The 19,327-nt window shown below is 49.0% G+C and overlaps 1 protein-coding gene across 3 annotated transcripts in view; it reads right to left on the bottom strand.

The window, feature by feature from the left end:
• Positions 1 to 5,780, bottom strand: part of LOC142584853 (neprilysin-1-like) — a 103,781-nt gene extending 98,001 nt beyond the window's left edge. For 2 of the 3 annotated variants that reach the window (XM_075695156.1, XM_075695157.1), the window contains exon 1: positions 5,367 to 5,779. The gene's annotated coding sequence lies outside the window, so the exon portion shown is untranslated. Of the gene's footprint in view, positions 1 to 5,366 lie in introns of all 3 variants that reach the window. The other variant, XM_075695158.1, reaches the window with a different exon arrangement.
• Between the last annotated feature and the right edge of the window lie 13,547 nt (positions 5,781 to 19,327).

Below are 19,327 nucleotides of genomic sequence, written 5' to 3'. Positions count from 1 at the left end.
GGCACCGCAGGTCTGTTCTGCATGAGGTTCAGCGCAACGGGGACACAGTAGCGAGTTGGGACACACGCCCTTGACGTGTCCTAGCCGGAAACACTGATGGCATTGAAGCGGCTTCTGGATGAATGGTCGGACCGGATGTCGAAAATGTCCGACTTTAACGTGGGATGGGATACAATCCCCCTTGAATATTACTTTTACGCAGCGCGTATTCCCAAGGCGGTGCACTTGCGTAATGATCGTGCCTTCGTATGCCGGCTTGATGAGGCTAGGTAAGTCATCATTAGGAATGGCTATGTCGATGTCGTAAATCACACCGGCTATGGATGTGTCGTCGATCGGGATAAAGGGGCGCATTTTGATTCCGCCTAGCTCCGTGATCGCTTGAAGTTTTCCAAGCGCACTCGCGTTGTACACGTCTATGGCGAGTATATTCTTGCGTGGATTTATTCTTATATCTTTAATTTGATCCGGCACCGCACGTTCCAGAAAAATGGATAGGGCTTGCCTGTTCAGCAATCGTAGGTTGCTTGATGGCTCTTCCGGCATATAAATGATGACGTGTGGCCAGCGCGCAGGCCTTGACTTCATAGTCGTTGTGCTCGCAGGAGTTGACGGAGATGTGTTGACGATTTTTCTTCTCGCCCTCTTACTCCGGACGGGTATGAAGCCGTCGTCGGATGAGTCGTCCGACATGGAGTACAGCTCGGTGTCTTCGGTGTCACTGGGGGAGCCAACTCGCTTCCTTGCGGTTGACGGCTGTGATGACGTCTGGCCAGGCGGGCCTCTAGCATGCTCCGCGTCCATGGCTGCAAGACGGGGAGGCGAGGCACCTCGAAAGCCGAAGATTTTACTAAAAATTCACAGAGCACAGAAACAAGTGTTCTGCCAAGAAGACACTTCGTCGTCTTCTTCCTCTACACGCAGTATTCCTATAATGTCTAAACACCAAAATGACACATGCTTGTAATTTATTTTTTTCCGTTGATGCCGTCCGGTAAAGCTTCGTACGGGAACTACTGCTGCTTACCTTGTGCCACAGCGTTGGATGAACGCACAAAAAGCCCGGAAGGAGAACGTATATAGAGCGAAATGAACATTTCTTCATTTACAAGGCGTTTTGCGTCAACATTATGAAATTTCACGTGGCACAGATTGGATGGAGGCTTGTAAAGATTGTTCGCAATCATTTTAATTAAATAAACGATTCCGCACTAAGACCGGGCGCGACTGAGAGGCGGAAGCAAAAAAAAAAATATGCCGGCCGATCAGCGCATCCAGCGTAACGCCTGCCAGTTAGCATTAAAAACGCGCGCGCAGAAATCGGAAGTGGGGTTCACACATTAATGCCGGCGGCTTGGTGCGCTATAGTCAGTTCGGCCGCTGGGCTCTATGGGAGTGTCCACTCTTGTTGGATGCTTTCTCTATGGGATATGCCTCACTCTATCCATGAAACAAATAGGCGACGTCAGCACCGTCGAGAAAACATGAGAAGCCCAGTGCCAGAAGACTAATATGAAGCAGACATGTAGCAATCGCTGTCATTTCATGTAGAACAAGTCAATTCTGGACGGCCCCCGCAACTAGGAAGCCGAGATGCTACAGAACACGAAGGACGCGTTGGCGCCAGCTTTATCGAGTACACCCCTACAGAAGTCGAACGGACGTCAGACAGTCATAGCAGCTGCTGGCGCAAGCGCACTCTCCAGATGCGGTAATCTCGACTGCGGCACCTGCGAAGTGGCTGAGAGTAGCTTGTAAAAGTAACCGCTCCTCATAAGCAAGTTATTTCCACCAATGGCCGGACACAGTACCGCGTTAACTAGGTATGCTTATATTTAGAATGGCGGGCGCAATCACACTTACACAATCGCACACGCCCAAAAGGCCCGATAATACCATTCAAGAGAAATAAGGCAATGTGGCTGAACGGCAGAATCTTCGGCTGGCAATCCGCTGATCCAGAGTTCAAATCCTCGTGGGACAAAGAGGATTTTTTTTTATGTATACCTTTCTCGCTGTAAAAAAGTCAAGACCCTGATATTCAACTGTTGTGCTAATGAAACGTCGCAGCAGTGCACGTAAGTATAAGTACGTGCAGCTCGGACAGAATCCGGGGAAAAAGTACTGAAGAAGCTTACAGAGAACAAAGAACGCAGAGAGCAGTGTTTAAGACATGCTCAACTTGTGGAAGTACGATTGCTGTATTGTTTTAATAGCACTAGTGAAGAGGTGCACAATATCTGCTATTGAAGGTCACGCCCAATATAAACTGCTTCAACTGAGACGCGATGCGTCGATTGCATGCGTGACCAAGACACACAGGGCAACTGTGGCACGTCAGTCTCTTGTCATGTCATCCTCTTCGCAAAAGTGGCGACACACTTTCTGCCTGCGCAGGCAAGGTCTCAAATTTCACAGCTCCCGCTGCCCTCGCAATGAGTAGCGTCGAGACACCCAAAACTCGTCAATGACGCCGGAGGCACACAGGCACGATACCTTCGGCCGTAGAGCCGCGTGTAGGGAGCGGTTTGCTACGCTCAGGTGGGCTCCTCGCCGAGGCGGGTCAAATGCGGAGGCACCCAGCCGGAACCCCTTCGCAGTCTGCTCTCGAAGCAGCGTGTACGAAGGCTCCCCGAGCACTCAGTTAGAAGCCGCGCGGCGCCTTTCTTCAGTGTGCATCAGCCGATTCGCACGCTTCAGTCGCGTGCGAGCTCAAGGAAGCGAACTTTCGGCCGCGCCGTCGTGGCGGATCGCTCAAGGACTCCGTCCCAGCGCCGAGAAAGGAGCTGCTCAAGCGACGCCAAGTGGCTTCACCCTTACCACCCTAGTCTCTCGTGCCGGTGCGAGGAGTACGGACGTCCACACAGCTGAGTGTATCACTCGAACGTTGCGCTCCGAACTGGTAAGCGATGTCCACCGCTGGGCCACGCTACGGAGGTAGCTATTGGACATGCGCGGCCTGGATAAGCATGGCGCAGTTTTGCATGGAGTATCTATACTGCTCATGCAGTCGTCCGCATTCGCCGTCGGGAGCATGTTTTGTGGAATAGCGGCTGCGAAACGGAGGAGCTCGCATACACGTTACATCGTTGACCCGTTCTGCGAGAAGGGCTACGCCAGTAGTGGTCCGCGCCGAGGGACACGCGCGATTCTGTATGATCGTCCCTAAGCCTTTTAGGTAACATAACTGAGGCGTGCCGCCGCAATTGCGTCCCCGTCCGTGCGCCCTACGACTGTTCGCGACAGACAAATGCAGCCCACAGCGACAAGCAAGCAAAGAATCTAAAAAGACACGTAGCCCGTGTCTATGCTGAATTGTAGCCGCGGATGTCCTGTACAATGCTACCTCGAAACCGGAGGCCGACGGTAAATATAGGCCGCTTGTACAATTTGGAGCCTCTGGGCTGCTAATCTAGGCTGCTGTGTGGACGTTTGTACAAACTGACAAAAGTTTCAAAGCAACTGCTTGAGTTGTTAGGCCTTTCGCAGCGCCTTGCTACGTGTCGCTTGCAGCTGGAACAACGCACCGAAGCTAGCGACAGTGCAGTGGCGTCTCCAAGCTTCTGGGCCTCCTGAGCACCGCGATTTCTACAGATGCTCCGCAATAGGTTCGGCACCGTGGACATGTGCAGGAAAGCCTAGGACAAAAACTGCTATATACAGTGAGCGCTAAGACTTCGAGAACCTACAAGTCGCGAAAGTCAGTTTCTCGCTAAAAAACAGAACACTGAGAATGAAGGATCGGAGAGAAGGGCCAGTAAGATTTCCTTCGCTCTACGCTATTCGTTTAACATCTACCGCTCACGGCCAGCTTACTCTGGGGATATTAGAAGAGGGGCGCTAATTCATCTTGACTTTAATGATCGTTAATGTATGAGCGTGAATTTGCTCCCCTCTTATAATAGTTGTCTTTCACCAACTAGACGAACAAGCAGGGCTCCTTGTAATATCATATAGACGGAACGCAGCTCGGACAACCACAGAATTAAACGCAAAAAGGACAATAATTGAAATAGTACGCGACAATATCACGGCTCAATAATGCCGAAACACAATAGGTATGCCGTTCTCTTGTTATATGGTTGGCCGAGCATGTTTATACGATTTGCTCGACGTACAGGATCATTCATACAGCGGAAATGTATTGCGACAAGAAAACGTGCCTGCTAACAATTCGAGCGTGTGCAAGTCATCGATGCTTGTTGGTGGAAGACAACGCCGACATGTCTCCAAACAGGCGTTCTTGCTGCTGTGGCACCAGGCGGGCAACCAAACGTTGTCTATACCGACGGTGTTACCTAACTGCTACCTCATTTTTGGCAGCGCCATAAGGTAACAAATTTTGATCGCGAATGCCGAGCGACTTTCTTAGAATACATCCTTAAAACATAATATCACAAATAACTGGTATACGCGAAAGCCCAGCATGCTGATGCTGAAAGCAAATTGAAGCTCTTCCAAACCTACCAGAAGGATTCCGTCGTGATGTGAAACTAAAAAATTTTGTGGGATTCATGTTTGCTTAAAACGCCAGTGAAGAAACAGCGCCGTATTTGAACTTCGCCTCTAACACCCTCCTATACGTGAATAAAACAAAACAAGGTCCACAGCACAACGCAAAACTGCGCTGTGCAGTCGAGGCATCCATGACTATAGGTCGGCACAGTAGGCGGATACTCACTCATCCTCACTCACCAGTATTTTCGCGGGCTCTTTACTCACCCACAATAACGTGTACTCGCACTCGTCGGTACTCCCTCACGTTCCTGCTCACACCCATTCATACTGACCAACGCTCACATACGTGCTCACACTCTCCGACAGTAACTGGCATCCGCACACTGACGTCGACTTAAAATCACCATCGGTGACTTTCGTTCGTGCTCACGTCAACTGGCATTCACTCATGCTCATGATCACTCTCCTTTACCCTCACACCTACTCACGCCGTTCCTCACTCACTCTCGCTCTAGCTCACGCCTGCGAAAAGAGTGCGGAGCGGGCATGACTGAGGAGAGGGGGAAGGGGTGCTCGTGAGCGAGTATTTGTCTGACCTATGTCCATGGCATGCGCGTAGCGTGGCGTGGACTCGACGCTCGCGTATAAGCAGTGAGCCACGCACCCTTTTACAACCAAATAGCGAGAAGCCTATACTTCGACAAGACGATCCGTGGAACTTTCCACCGGACTAAAAGGATGACTGGTCAAACACCCAGCCCAGGGTCCTGCACATCCACAACAGTTTCATCGGAGCCCATGTAGCGTATACAGCCTAAACATGCGGACTATATATAAAGGAGACAACGTGACACAAGGCTGACCAGCAACTTGCGTCCCCGCGAAAGAGAGAGAGAGAGGACACTCACGTCTGCGGCGACCGCATTGCGCACCTGGCCTGCTAAACCCGTGGTGCGTCGACCCCGGGTCTCTTACGTCCACCTGCGGGCCGCCAGGACGCACAAGTGTTCCGACGCAGGGCAAGCGGTCTGCGCCGGTCTCCAGAAGAGACGGCGCCTGTGCTATTCCTCGACCTGTGGTCTCGTCGCCGGTGGTCGCGCCTGTCGAAGAGCGCATGCTTGCCTGCGGCGCGACTTCGGCGAGGGCAGGCGACGAAGCTGTGTTTCCCCCACCGCCGCCGCCGCTGCTGGTGACATCACTGTTCTGTTCTGCATGACAGCTGACGCCCATTTCGCGCATGCTGCTGCTGCGGCAGGGACGGGCGAAACGGCGTGCGTCGTCGGTCTTCGCCGCGAGCACCTGCGCAGCGCAGAGCGCGCTTCCTGCGCCATGCGCGAAAGCTGCTTCCGGCACAGCGAACGCATGTGCGCGCGCCTGTTGCACTGCTGCTGCGCGAAAAAAGCTCGAAAAAAAAAACAAATAAAAGCGGAAAGCCGAGTCTGTCGAGCCGGAGATGTGCAATGGCGCGTGCGCGCTCCCACTTGCCCCCGTTAAACATGGTTGCGCCGGAGCTACGCACAGATTCGAGTGAGCGAGTGAATGATAAGCGTGGCGACGGATTGCGATGTCACGTGGCGCGCGTGTTGCACGACGGCTTGTCTAAGCTGAGCTGCAGCCGAGAGGACCCGCCGCACTACACTCTTAAATGTACACCCTTCGGGGTTCACTCTTAAAACGGTTGCGCGCTTTAGGATGTATATTTGTCCCAGAACGATAATCGTCATCTGCTTTGCTTGCGTTTAATTCCTTTCATGAAAACGCTGCGCTCGCTACTTTCCTGCCGAGAATGCTTTGTCATGCTGATAACGCGCATGCCGTTCGTGACTTGGAAGTACCGTGGCGTGCCAAACACCATGGTAAAGGGCTTCTCTACGGAGAGGCGCGATCCGAGAGTGTCCAGGTGATCATCAATGGCGCCAAGAGGCCCCTGAAGCAAGTATCTCACTCGAATCGCTTCTCCAGGAGGAGCGCAAGACCAGAGGGCGATGTCGTCAGCATATATGTAGATCTGCTGGGCTCGAGGTAGAGTTCTATCCCAGCCGCGGCGCCTACGTTTCAATGGCAAGTAAAGTTAGACAAAAAGAAATGCCATGCGTCCTTAGCTATCACCGAAGAGACGCGAAGGTGAAAGCCTAGTAAATCCTAATGTAATTCGCCTTAATCCACCTTAATCCTTGCTAATCTACCATATTCACCCTAAACCACCCTAACCGACCTTATTCCACCTTAACTGGCCTTAATCCAGTCACTGATTATTCATAAATGAACTTTGCCACTCATTAATTTTCTCTTATACACGGCAGGACATGCTTTGGTTCGCTTCTGGCCTTCCTTGGGACACGTGATGTTATCTGTACCTCACAACGCGACCTTGAAACATAGAGGTCTATAGATTTTGCCTATAAAAATAGAATGACCCTGTACTTATATTTAGGCGCGCGGTAAAGATGTTCAGATTGTGGTGGTCCGAATTCATCCGGAGTCTCCCGCTACTGCGTGCTTCATAGTTAGATCGTTGTTTTTGGCACGTAAGAACCCCAGAAAATTTCGGACGCTTAAGAGGAAGCTTTAGCTCGGGTGCTCCTATCTAAATACATGCAAAACGAGAATTCGGTTTTCTAGGCAAACACTGCACCAAATCTGACGAGACATGTTGCACTTAAAAGAGAAACTTAAAATGTAGTGACTCTTGGTTTCGAATTTTTGATTTAGGCCATCATCTGTTTATTAAAAATTGACAAAAATCGTAAATTTTCAGAAAACGAAGCTAACAAGTTTACAACTCTGTCTTGCGGCAATGAGAGAGGATATCATCATTCTATGCACTGCATCTAACAGTACATACAAGTTGACAAGACTGATATGTTACAAATGAATCTCAAAAAAATTCTATAATATGGGAATACAGCTTTTGCGGAACCCTTGTAAACAACATAACAAATTCACGTAAGATGTAAAATTACAAGTCTAATTTGTCCGCTTTCAATGTTCTAACGGATGCCGTTTACAGAACCGCTATATCTGTTTTTAATGCAGAGCTATGAATCTGTAAACGTAAACTTCATGCTTCTATGTTTTTCAAGCTCTCGAATTTTTGAAAATCTTTTTAACAAAATTCAGGATCTAAATCGAAATTGCCCTTCCAGCAGTCACTAGAATGTAACTTTATCTCTCAAATACAACAAATTTCATCAGAATCAGCCCAGTGGTTATCTCGGAAAAACGTTTTTGCGTTTTACATGTACTTGAATAGGCCGCGTAGGAGTAGAGCCCGAGCTAAAGCTTCCTCTTAAGCTTCGCCTTTAAAGTGGAACGCGGTAGCATTCAAATGACCCTGACTGCTTCTCACGCCTCCCAGTAACTGCGACTTATGTAACCCTAATGTTTACCGTCAGTCAGTTTGAGATTAGGGAGTTGACCTTGCTGTTGTTTTGTGGCCCAGTTTAGGCGACCACAGCAAAGCGCAGGACGAGTGCACACGCTGCTGTATCGGCCAATAACCGGAAACGAAGCACGCAGGTAGGTTCCGCGAAGAGGGGACGCGGGAAACGCTCACGCTTGGAGGGAAAACGGATTAGGGGCGGCGCCGTAGAAAAGGCACCAGATCTGCACCCTCGCTCAGAACAAAAGGGTAGACGGGCCGACCTGAAGGGGAGCGTTCGGGAAGACGAGCGTGAAGATGAAAGGTGGGGGGGGGGGGGGGGAGTGCTTGAAGTCACTGCCACCGCTAATGCCCATGAGCTTCCCAAATGTCCCGTCGACCGTCTCGGTCACGGGAATTGGGCGACGCGACGCTGCCCAGCCGGTTTGATGTTTGGCATCCGCGTGCGCCTTCTGAGAATGCCTGTAAAAACGGTGGAGCTTCGGGCTTGGACTCGGACAGACGCCTCCGCGTTTGAATAAAGCGTCACGTTATCGGACAACGGCTCTTCCTTCGCGCTGCCACCGTGCACTCGAATCATCGAGGGGCGCCGACATCAGACCTTCAACACCTTCCCACCTTAACTAGCGTTGAAGCTACCAGAGGACAAAGGGAAAGGAAATCAACTCCGTCGTGTGCCGGGAAACGCTGGCTGCGAACGCTATGCAGGAAGTTGAGCTTTCTGGTAGAAACGCGGCCTCCTGCGTGCGCCAACCTTCTGTGATTGTTTTGCGCTTTTAAAATTTCAGTCTAAGATTTAACATAAAGGGCATGCGCTGTCAGTATTTTGTTTCACGACATTTCTTTGTGGGCTGTCATTCTCAAAATTCCATGGAAACACTTTGTAAAGAATGCTGTACATGGTACCAGCAACTTTAATAATAGAACTTTGGTACCATATAGAATACATATGGTAACTTTCGCTCACGGAACGCTAACTCAGGTTTTCTCTACGACACGGGGCCCTTAACGCCATCGTGTTAATACTTTCAAGGCAAATGCATGCGCGACGAGAAACGAAGAGAGGAAACCTATAGCGGAGGCGCGACATCGTTTATGTTATTTGGCGCACAGACGCAGTCTTGAATGGGTAGTGGAGCATTGCATGCATTGCGGAGTCAAGCTTTCAAGTGTTCTCACCGAAAAAAGGCTAAATTTCAATGAGGAAGACAGGTGCACGGCTCGGCGAGCAGACCGGAAGCACATTGCGTCCGTTCTGGGCATCGCTGTGTTCATCGTATACGGCGATCGACGGCAGCTGCAAGTTTGGTTTGTAGTCGACGGAAAATTGTTGCTTCACTTGGTTCACAGAAGCGATATTTAGTTCTGAAGTCAGTTCTTACAGGAATGAGCAGCTTTCAAGTATTATCATGTCACCATCTAGATCGAACGACCGGCGCTCCCGAAAAGGCACGCGTTGTATTGAGCCGTTCACAGAGAAACGACGGGAACGTGAAGTTCACTGAATCCCATCCTCTTCAATGTCTGCTCGTGCTCTCGTTCACACGCTAACAGCCTTTCATGCCGCACTTGTCTTCTTCAATGACAGCATGCGGCACTGACTGTGCCGCAGGTTCAGCTTAGCAAGCCGCTCGTTGTAGGGGTTGTAGCCATGTTGCTGCTTATTCCCAGTTCTTGAGTCATTGTCATGGACTGCTATGCGCCCATAGAACCGTGAAAAGAAGAACTTCGCAGCCTTCGAGACCTCAGAGACATAGATTGCCCCCCTTAAAACGGTGCCCGGAAAGGTTCATCCTAAATACAACCCAACCAAGCCAAAAAAGAAGGTAAAAAGAAAGAAAGAAAGCGCCGGGCAACTGTGTTCTCGCTTCTAATGCCAACCGCAGTGGCCGGCTATGACGTTCTGCTGAACACGAGGCCAAGGGGTCAGTTCTCAGACACGGCAGTCGCGTTCAGGAGGGGACGGCCTTTGAAAACGCTCACGCGCATAGATTTAGGTGCGCGTTAAACAAGCCCCGGTGGTCTAGAAGTTTATCCGGAGCCCATCCAACGTTGTGTCCCTCTTACCCCGTGTGCTGCGTTGAAATACCATTCCCGATTATTTTATCTCCTCACTCTCTCATTCTCTCTTTCTCTCTTGGCTTTGAGGACATACTTCTAAGATGTATCAATACAAAACAAGACTGCTTAGTGTGAGCAGGCCCTTTACAAGGGGGGGGGGAGGGGTATAAAACATTCGGGTAGTTAGATCTAGGTCCACGTTAAGTAGCACCAGGTGCTCGAAATTATTCCAGACTGCCCCCACTACGTCATCTCCCATAGTTAGTGCGTTGCTTCACGATGCGTATGTTGAGTTCCGCCGCTGCTATACCACAGTGGAGTGTGAAAGTATAAAGACCGAGGAGGAAGCAGCTACACAACCGCGGATTTATATAACCGTTGCGGATACTGCGGTTACGTGATTACAGTTGGTTGTATGTTCTTATGAGCGCATGAACCGCCTCCTATATGAAGACAACAATCAAGCCCCGGCCCTCAGTCCCCAGCTAGCAGCTGCGAAGCAACTGACCACGGCGACGGTCAGACCTGTGACGCAGCAGAGGGTGCTAAGAATCTCTGGATCCGGACAGGCCGCCATTGAAATCTGAACCTGCCAACGTTTGGCATGGCATGGCAAGAACTTTATTTTGGTACAGAGAAACTAGGGCCCGAGAGCACAAGCCCCCAGGCTAAGTCGGTGGCTCCGCCCACGTAGGCACCGGTAGGCCAGAGGCTTTCGCGATGTCGTGAGCTCTCCGGACGGCCAGGAGTTGATCTTGGAGGACTTCGCTGGATATGCGCCGACTCCAGTCCTCCTTACTGTTGAGATCCGAAGCCCTTTGGTAGGGGCACAGCCAGAACATATGATCAAATAGACACGGAGTGTGTCCACAACATTTACATTCCGCGGGGAAATCCTGGTCAATTTTGTTAAGCACATAAGGTGTGGGATAAGATTTAGTTTGAATCATTCTTAATGTGACTGCCTGAGCTCGGTTGAGCTTCTGATTTGGGGGAGGAAAAAAACCTCCTGCCGTCCCTATAGTGTGAGGTGATCTCGTGAAAAGTAGTAAGTGGGTCTTTGTAGGAGCCGCAGTCATCCTGGAGCAGTTCCTGATCTAATGCGCGGCATGTGAGATCTCGCACAGCAGAGTGAGCTTGCTCGTTAGGATTGCAGCCATCGGGGCTGACCGAGTGGCCCTGATGAGCCGGAAACCAGACTAGGTTTGAGTTATCCAGTTGGTCGTAATTATGAGTATTAATACTGTGTATAAGTAACTTGTGTGCTTCCATTAAGACGAAGCCGGCTGAGTAATTCCTAATAGCTGTACGGGAATCGGAGAAAATCGTGGAGCCTCTCCTCATTGTAATTGCAAGTGCTATGCTTGCTTCTTCGGCGGCATGAATGGAAATCGTTCTTAGTGACGCCGCGCTTATTAATTTACCACTCTCATCGACCACGGCAATAGCGTAGCAGTTGCCCGATCCATAACTAGTTGCATCGACAAAAAGAGCTGAGCTGTGTTGTTGGTGCAGTTTACCCAGAATGCATTTGGCCCTTCTTGTGGACAGGATGAATATTTCTAGGTATGGGGTGTACAACTAATTGTGTCTCCGCCTCCTTGGGTATTTTGAACATGGAAACGTCTCCTCCTCGAGGCAGTATTCCGACTTCATCTATTATTTCCCACCCTGGCTTAGTGTTGGAGAGTCTTGCAATTTGTGACATCGAATGTGCCTCAATGAGCTCATCTATAGTGTTATGAAGTCCTAACTTGTTGAGGAGTTCGGTACTCGTTCCGTGCGGGAGTCCCAGAGCCCTTTTGAGTCCGGAGCGTATAAGTGCGTTTAGCTTACCCTTCACTCCTTTCCCCCAGTTTAGGTATGATGCAATGTACGTCACATGACTGATGAAACATGCATTATATGCTCTGGTGAGATTGTCCTCCTTGAGGCCTGCATTTCGATTTGAAACCCTGCCCAGGAGCTTTAAAGTACTGTTGGCCTGACCTGTGAGACTGTTCAGGGCCGTAGCATTACAGCTCCTTGCGTCAATGAGAAGACCCAGAATTTTAATTGTCTCTACTCTGGGTATGACCCGTCCTGTGTTGTCTGTGATTTTAATTGGCAGAATTTCTAAAAGTGCAAGGTTTCTAGCACCTTGTCTCCCCTGTCTAAAGAGCAGAAGTTCAGATTTACTAGGTGATAGCCTGAGTCCGGTGCCCTTAAAGAAGGATTCTGTGGTGTCTACCGCTACCTGTAGTGTCTGCTCTAGTGCTGCGAGTGACCCCCTGGGGACCCACACTGTGATATCGTCAGCGTATGTGATGTGACCCAAGCTTGGGATTTTGGACAATTCCGAAATCCCAAGCTTGGGGCATGGCAAGCCTGTGCATGGCAATGTTAAAGAGGAGTGGGGACAATACTGAACCTTGTGGTGTGCCGTTGTTACCTAAATTGTATGGACCGCCTGTGACTATCCGGAGTTTGACCCGAGCTGTCCGATTAGCTAGAAAGGATCTCACATAATTGTAAAAATTGCTTCCCAGGTTCAAGATTGAGATTTCATGTAGGATATGTTTATGTGCCACAGTATCAAATGCTTTTATAAGATCCAGACCCAGGAGGCCCTTTACGTCCCTGCTAGGGTCGTCAATAATAGCCCGTTTGATCATGAGCATGGCGTCCTGTGTGGATAATGCCTTCCGAAAGCCTATGAGATTGTGCCTGAAAAGCTCCTGGTTTTCTATGTGTTCTATTATACTGTTACGAATAGCATGTTCGGCTACTTTGCCAATACAGGATGTAAGTGATATGGGCCTGAGGTTCTCCTTTGTTAGTGGTTTGCCGGGTTTCGGTATAAACGTCACCTTGGCCTCCCTCCGTTCCGGTGGGACAGTGTCGGATCTCCAGTGACTACTAATTTTGACCGTGATTATGTCTATCGCATCATCGTCCAGGTTTCGCAAAAGTTTATTTGTGATGCCATCCGGACCCGGGGCAGATCTCCCATTTAAATTAAAGAGTACATGCCTTATCTCAGCTGCAGTGAAGTCACTGTCCTAGTCCGGTTGCGCTATTCCGGAGAAAGGTTCGCTTATTTCTTTTTCGTTTTCATATTCATTTTTAAGTGGCAGGTACATGTGTGCGAGGTCGTTTGCGACCTCTCTTGCTGTCCGCCCTATTGTTACCTGCTTATTGATGAGTCTGTTTATGGCGAGGTTTGTAGTACCTCTGGAGAGCTTGTCATTAAGTAGGCTCTTCAATAGATTCCATTTGCCTCCTCTGCGTAATCTACCATCTGTTTCTGAGCAAGTTTCATCCCATTGTTGACGTGAAAGTCGAGCCGCGTATGTTTCGATATCACGAGTAACTTGGGCGATCTTCGCTCTAAGTCTTCTATTGAGTCTGTGACTCTTCCATCTGGTTAGAAGGGAATTTTTCGCTTCCAGCATGTGAGCTAGCTTGGAGTCCATTTTTGGGATTTCGATTTCTGTTGAGACTGCTTTAGTAGCTTTCTTAATCGTTGCCTTGAGTTGATCTAAAAGCTCCTCATAAGATTCGCCATCTATGCTGGTTTCCTTACGCAACTTACGAAAGAGATCCCAGTCCACGTACTCATATTTCCTTAGTGGTGGTGGTTGCGTCTGTAAGATGACCTCAATTATCTAATGATCACTTCCTAAATTCTCCTGCAGATTGTCCCACCAGCCTTCAATTCCCCGAAGGAATGTTAGATCCAGGGTTGTATCTCTCGTAGAGGAGGTACCAGTTCTCGTGGGGAAGTTAGCATCTGTAATAAGAGCAAATTTTGACTCACTGGCCATGGTTGCTAAATTAGTACCCTTGACGCTCTGATGACCATAGCCCCATTCTTTGTTGGGAGCGTTGAAGTCCCCAGCCCCTACGAGTGGCGCTGTATCTGCTTTACTGGAAATGCGGCTCAAGAGGGTCTTAAAATCTCTTTTCTTATCTTGCGGAGAGCTATAAACGTTAGCTATATATACGTTAGCTGCTTTCTTGTTCTTCAGGATGAGTTCGATCATTTGTGCTTTTAGACCAACCTTGTACTTGGGAAGCTCGTGAGTTTCATAGGAGGTACCCTTTCGAACCAAAGTCGCTATTCCCCGACCCCCTGGTATGATCAAGGTTTCGGAGTTGTAACCCGGTAGAGAGATATCCTCCTTAGCTAGAGTTTCCTGTAAGGAAATAACGTGCGGCTTAACTTTGGCCGATCTAATGAGCTGCTGCAGGGGAGCCTTGCGCCTTCGGAAACTCGCACAATTCCACTGCCATATTTTAATGTTATTGTTGTCGTTTGAAGTCATTATGATGCCATTGGTTGACTACCCGAACCCCTAGAGTCCGCGCTCGGGCTACCGTTTGTGCCTCCGTGGACTGCCGATGCAGCCGCTGCGCTTGCCTTTGCCTTAACTTTGGGTGTTTCTAGTTGACACACTCGAGCATCTAGATTAGTGATGAGCTCCATGATTTTCGCCAGAGTCCTGTCTACTGTTGCTAACCTTGCGGCTATTCTGACTTTTTTTGTGTTTGCGAGATGCCTCACTCTCTCCCATCTCCTCTGCCTCAGAGGTTTCTAAACCTTCCTCCTCTGTTTCGCTAATGGGAACAGGGTGGGGGGCTTTACGTTTAGGTTTGCCGGCCAAGGGTTTTGGAGCCGTTGTCTCCATCTGACTACGGGGTGTTTCGGACCCTTCTTCAAAGGATTTGAAAGCCTCCCTGAGCTCAGACAGTTCTTGCCGTAATTTCCGATTTTCTTATTCTAATGCCAATATTCGGGGATTTGACTCACGTTCCGGCTGTGCCCTACCATTAGTACTCCTAGACCTTTCCCTTGTCGGTTGTTCTGCTTTCCCAAGGCCTCCGTTCTTGACTCGATCGGCTTGGGGTCGACTGTGAACGGGACCTCGATCTTGCCCCAGGTGCTCGGGGTTGCGGGTCGACACCAGAAGATTCTCCAGAGCTGGGTTGTTCTCTGGATCGAGAACGCCTCCTGGAGCGGGAGCGCCCTCGTGACCTGGAGCGTCCTCTCGTGCGAGAGCGCAAGTTGGCGTCATTTTCTTGCATGACCCCTTTGCGCTGGGAATCGTCGCTGTCTTCAATGTCGTCGGCCACCTGTATATAGCGTGCTTGCTGTCGTTGGCGCCTTCGAAGCCTTTGTCTCACAATATAAGGGATCTGGAATCTTCGACTGCATTTTCGGTGCCCAGTTGGGTGTGCGCCACCGCAAATAGCGCACTTGGGATCACAATGGTGATCTTCAGGTGGGGAAGTGATTCACCAGCCCCTACACTTTCTAACACTTGCCGGATTGGGACACATGTCGGACCTATGTCCGATTTCACCACAGCCGTAGCACACATCTATCTGTCGTCAGTAGAGATTACAGGGCATGAGTACGTTACCACAAATAACGTGGTTTGGCACTCTTTCTTCTTCAAAAAGTACCACCACCGTTGTAGTTTGCTTGATCCGACGTACCTCGACGAGGCCCGGATTTCGGTGATTGACGAAAAGGGTTTTCAGTCCCGCGTCGCTAATGTCCAGGTCGATACCGCGAACAACACCCTTGCATGTAACTTCTCCTGCGGTGTAGGCCGCCACTTCGAAGGGTCCATCCCTCGTATGGATCTTGCGTACCTTGGCGTAAGCTCTCGCATTTTCTTCCCGCGGAGTCGATACCACCAAAATGTTTTGACAGCCGTTCGGACAGTACGTGTTCTCCTTCGTGTCTTCCGGCGCTAAGGCTGCCGCCATGGCCAGCGCTCTGGAGAGATGTACCAGGCTGAACTTTTTAGCGTCGAGGCCGCCGCGTGGGCGGACAATTACCTTGATGTGATCCCTAGGTAGCATCGGGATCCTAGAGGCGGTTGCGACGCGCTTAAGCACGTTCTGCGAGGTGGCCATGCGGCGACTGCCTTTCCCGCCATGGTTGGTATCATTTATAGCCACGGATTTCCCGCCAGCGGCTAATGCACGTCTCCTTCGGCGAGTGATGGCTGTCATTCATCCGATATCTTCCTCCGAGGAAGATGCCTTCAATGCCTCAATGCCTTCAACAGCTAACCGGAGGCCATGCCTACACCCCGTCGTGCGCGCGAGACCTATAGGCCTACAGCGCGAGTTAGGGGGCTGGCACCTTTTCTACGTGGCACGCAGAAAACAGTTTACAAAGAGGCGAAAATAGACCCACCGGCAACGTTTAACGCTAGGACATTATCAAGTGAGGCGAGTCTAGCAGCGCTATTGGAGGAATTAGCGGGCATTAAATGGGAGATAATAGGGTTCAGTGTGGTTAGGAGGACAAGTGAAGCATATACAGTGCTAAAAAGCGGGCACGTCATGTGATAGCGGGGCTGAGCGGAGAGACGAGAACTAAGAGTCGGGTTCCTGATTTATAAGGATAGAGCTGGTAACATACAGGAATTCTCTGACATTAATGAGAGGGTGGCAAGTCTTGTCGTGATACCTAATAAGAGGTACAAATTGAAGGTCGTACAGGTCTACGCGCCCACATCCACTCATGATGACCAGTAAGTCGAAAGCTTCTATGAAAACGTGGAATCGGCGATGATTAAAGTCAAATCAATATACACTATACTGATGGGCGACTTCAGTGCCAGGATAGGCAAGAAGCAGGCTGTAGACAAGTCAGTGGGGGAATATGGCATACGCGCTAGGAATAGCAGGGGAGAGTTATTCGTAGAGTTTGCAGAACGGTATAATTTGCGGATATTGAATACCTTCCTCCGCAAGCGGGATAACAGAAAGTGGACGTGGAGGAGCCCTAACGGCGAGACTAGAAATGGAATAGACTTCATACTCTGCGCTAACCCTGGCATCATACAAGATGTGGACGTGCTCGGCAAGGTGCCCTGCACTGACCATAGGATGGTAAGATCTCGAATTAGCCTGGGCTTGAGGAGGGAATGCAAAAAACTGGTACATAAGAAGCCGACCAATGAGTTAGCAGAGGGAAAATAGAGGAGTTCCGGATCAAGCAACAGAACAAGTCATCATCATCATCATCTTCTTCTTCTTCTTCTTCATCATCATCGCAAGTTACTAAGGTATTCTCCGTTAACTATCATCCCCAGTTCTCCCAATCCAGGTATCTGAATACCTCCTGTAAACACACTGTGAACAGCATTGCAGAGATTGTATCTCCCTTCCTGACGCCCTTCTTTATACCGATTTTGTTGCTTTCTTTATGGAGGACTACGGTGGCTCTGAGGCCGCTATAGATATCATTCAATATTTTTACATACGGCTCGTCTACACCCTGATTCCGTAATGCCTGCATGACTCCTGAGGTTTCCACTGAATCGAACGATTTCTCGTAATCAATCAACGCTATATATAAGGGTATATATTCCGCACATTTCTCTATCATTTGATTGATAGTGTGAATATGGTACATTGTTGAGTACCCTTTACGAAATCCTGCCTGGTCCTTTGGTTGACAGAAGTCTAAGGTGTTCCTGATTCTATTTGCGATTACCTTAGTAAATGCTTTGTAGGCAACGGACAGTAAGCTGATCGGTCTATAATTTTTCAAGTCTTTGGCGTCCCCTTTCTTATGCATTAGGGTTATGTTGGCGTTCTTCCAGGATTCCGGGACACTCGTGGTCATGAGGCATTGCGTATACAGGGTGGTTAGTGTTGCCAGAACAATCTGTCCACCATCCTTCAACAAATCTGCTGTTACCTGATCCTCCCCAGCTGCCTTCCCCCTTTGCATAGCTCCCAAGGCTTACGGGCAGTATATTTTGTCATCGCGAAGTATTACCTAATTAATTACTTTTAATTTGTGAACTCCAAAATTATTGCTTGAATCGCAAACATATAAATCACAACGTTGTTGGGCACCTAAAATAACCTCCGAATCAAACACTTGTTTAGTGCTCAGCTTTGCCTCGTTGGTTTTTCCGAGAAAAAGCAAAAGCGCGCGAAACACCCAAAATACGAAATAGACAGGCGCTCGCACGCCGCTACTCAAGCGCTCCCAAGCGAATAGCCACAGATGCACGGCTTTGCTAGCGGCGGCAGCTCGATACAGGGCTTCACGCTATGTGATGGTCGCGGCATCAAGAGAACACACCGCTGACGCATCAATAAGAGTTGCGGAGCCTTGTACGATGCGGCGATATGAGAATTGCAATGGTTGCTTGTAGGCGTTTGAGTAGCGGCGTGCGAGTGCACACCTATTTCATATTTCGCCTATTTCGCGGGCTTTTGTTTTTTCTTGGAAAAAACAACCAGGACCACTGCAGCACGGAATAAATGCTTCATTCGGAGGTTATTTAAGGTGGCCTACAACTTCGTAATTGATATGCTAGCGATTCCAGCAATAATTAAAAGGTCCACTAATTAAAAGCAATTAGTTAAGTAATGCTCCGTGATGGAAAAAATGCTGGCCGTAAGTACGTACGACTACGGCTACTATGCAGTGGGCACGATTTGTCTAGAGCTCTTGGCTATCTTTAAAATGTTGGTCCTAGTTAGCTGGAACACCCTGTACATATATATATATATATATATATATATATATATATATATATATATATATATATATGAACCACGAGAAAGGAGGCTAACCGAGGGGCCCGATATTTATTAATCTTATCTTACGAAGCCAACATACCAAGACACCAAGGACAACATAGGGAAATTACTTGTACCTACTAATTAAAATAAAGAAATTATGAATTAATGGAATTGAAAGTGGATGAAAAAGCAACTTGGCGCAGGTGGGGAACGACCCCAGGTCTTCGCATTACGCGTGTGATGCTTTAACCAATTGAACCACCGCGGCGCGGTTTCTCCATCCACTTTCTTGGGTATTTATGTTTTTTCTGCTATAACTAATCTTGGAGTGTTAGCCAGCGTCACCACTCACAAACCTTGGCGGCGGATGCGGAACATCCTTTCTGCAGCAGGCGTCACGAGTACGTGATCTTTTTGGGTGAAGGCAACTGGTCAATAAGCCAAAACGTGTTACTTGAAAGCATCAATGTTGCCGGATTCGAGACCCTCGTTGTGTAACACAACTGAATGAAGTTGGCTTACGTGTAATTAGCCCGCAAGATTCGTAGTACCTCGTAGTACCAGAGACTTGTGCTGCGATAGCAATTTTGTAGAGCACGGGCGTACAGGCCCTGGTATATATATATATATATATATATATATATATATATATATATATATATATATATATATATATATATATATATATATATATATCGTGTTCCCCTGATATTTTACGGTCACGCCGAAAGATAATCGTTGGGAATGGATGAAGGGAAGGAGATAACCGTTATTACGCACCGCGTTCGTAGTATAGCCACAACGGAATGTCCCAGCGCCTGAAAACATGATGCGCGCGTGATACGTGACGCGTTCTGTCTGCGCGCTCAGGAGGTCGAG

Source organism: Dermacentor variabilis, chromosome 6 (genome assembly GCF_050947875.1).
Source record: "Dermacentor variabilis isolate Ectoservices chromosome 6, ASM5094787v1, whole genome shotgun sequence".
Classification (NCBI taxonomy): Eukaryota; Metazoa; Arthropoda; class Arachnida; order Ixodida; family Ixodidae; genus Dermacentor; species Dermacentor variabilis.
This window is presented reverse-complemented; position numbering and strand designations above follow the sequence as displayed.